This window comes from Epinephelus moara, unplaced genomic scaffold (genome assembly GCF_006386435.1).
Source record: "Epinephelus moara isolate mb unplaced genomic scaffold, YSFRI_EMoa_1.0 scaffold1458, whole genome shotgun sequence".
In the NCBI taxonomy this organism is placed as follows: domain Eukaryota; kingdom Metazoa; phylum Chordata; class Actinopteri; order Perciformes; family Serranidae; genus Epinephelus; species Epinephelus moara.
The window spans coordinates 6200-8308 of record NW_026078948.1 but is presented as its reverse complement, the minus strand read 5'-3'; positions in this window follow the sequence as shown (position 1 = coordinate 8308).

Here is a 2109-nt window from a genome sequence, read left to right as displayed (position 1 = left end):
AAGCAGCAGTCCTGTCCTATAGTCCATCATGTTAAACTGTGTGTCCACTGTTCTCTGTCCTCCTCTCTGCAGTCAGATAAGTAGAGGTGGAAGATATCTGAGTTTTGCATCGACTCCTCCTTTTTAAAGAACAACATCCTCTGTTTAATCTCTCCTCAAAACCTTTTTTTCATTTTAAGGCTTTCTTCTAACCAAAAATATGTTGTATTGGTCTTTTTCTTAAGATTAATTTCACAACTGTGTTAAAGTTTTGATTTGGTTTATATTTCTTACCTGATGTCATTTTTTTCCCTTGTTTGACTGTAAGTGACTTTCTAATATTTAAACATGCCTATTTAACATGGCAGGCGGTTTTGTTCACTGCAACTTACTAATAATGGAATATTGCTACTGGTGATAAAATAAATAAAATAAAAAGTTATTGTAAAATTTCAGTTTTGGGTCATGCAGTATGAAAATCACCATGTAGGCTTCATTTGAGATGAGCAAACAATATCTCATGTCTCTTTACCTTGTATTTCTGTTTTCTCTTTAAGTTAAGATTTTTTAACATTAAAAATATAATTTCATGTATTCTTTTCAAGGGAAACTGACATCCTACATGTTTTCAGTTGTGTTTTGGCCTGCAGCTTCTACTGGTGGGATTTATTTTTTCTTTTTTAAGTGAAAAATCTAATGCACAGTTTTATTACACCAAAAAGAATCACTTCCACCTCTGATGATAATTCGGCTGCATTTATTCATTCTTGAAAAGTTCATTTTTTGACAGTTTAGAGACACTGAGCTTCATCAGTGTATTTAAAATCTAAAGTCTGTTTCTCTCTGTACTGTAACAGTGAGCTGGTGTTGAAATCATTAGTGGTCTGAGGGCTCCTCCTCTGGTGGCTTCATGTTACAAGTGTTCAGGCACTGAGGGGTTTTTGTTCAGGTCTACTGATGCTTTGTGTCACTGTGGCTCTCTGGCACAGTAATACACAGCAGTGTCTTCAGGCTGCACATTCTGTCCGTTTAGAGTCACTGTGTTGCTGGAAGAGTCTAAGCTGATACTGAACTTGTTCTTCAGTGAATCTTTGTAGAATGTGCTCCCTCCAACACGACTATATCCAATCCACTCCAGTCCTTTCCCTGCAGGCTGTCTGATCCAAGCTGTCCAGTAGCCACTAACAGAATAAGAGACCTGACAGGTGATGGTCAGACATTGACCTGGCTGCACAGTCACAGAGGCTGGCTGTGTCAACTGTTCACACTTCACACCTGTTAAAAGAGTCTGTTCAGTGTTTTATTATATCTGCAGAGAGACAACAAATCACCTCTGCTTCACATCTGTAACATTTATACAATATCACATCACGTCCCCACATTTACATGAATAAAACAACTGTTAGCTTTGTATTACTGAAGACTATTAATCCCTAATTTTATAGTATTGACATCAACTAACTCCTTACTGTATTTATTAATTCAATTATTTATTACACACTGCACTTTTTCCCTGTATATGCTGCAAACAGAAATACAGTGAGAGCAGCAGGATCATGTAAATGGTATGAAAACTATGTCTGATGCTGCTGGTTTGCAGGTTGAAGTAAAAGATTTTTAATACTGTCAGTGTTTAAAGATGCTCTAAGAGAGACTTTGACGCCAGTGATCAGAAGCATCTGCTCAGTAACTGAAACATGTGACAAAGTAAATCCTTTAGTTTAGATTCAAACTCTCGTAGTTCACACATTTATAAGTTACTTTGTGTCAAGGTCAACACATTTTACCTTTGGCTGTGTGGCTGTGTCAAAAACAATCATTGTAAATCATACAGGTTTATGTTTTTATTTGTTTGTTTCATTATTAGGATTATAGTCAAATAGAATAAATATCTATCAAAAACAGAAACACTGTGTTAAATAAAGACACAGGTTAATTCTGGCCCATGGAGAGGTGTAGCTACATTTTCTTTATATTTAGATGCAGAAAGCGTAATTACATTAAATGGTAAATATTCTCTCCACATCTTTTCTGGATATTTCTCTGCAGGGAAACACGGCAGTAATCATGTGATTTCTAAATAATTATGATTTCATCAAACATCTGTGTGTGTGCCTTTAGAGAAATGGT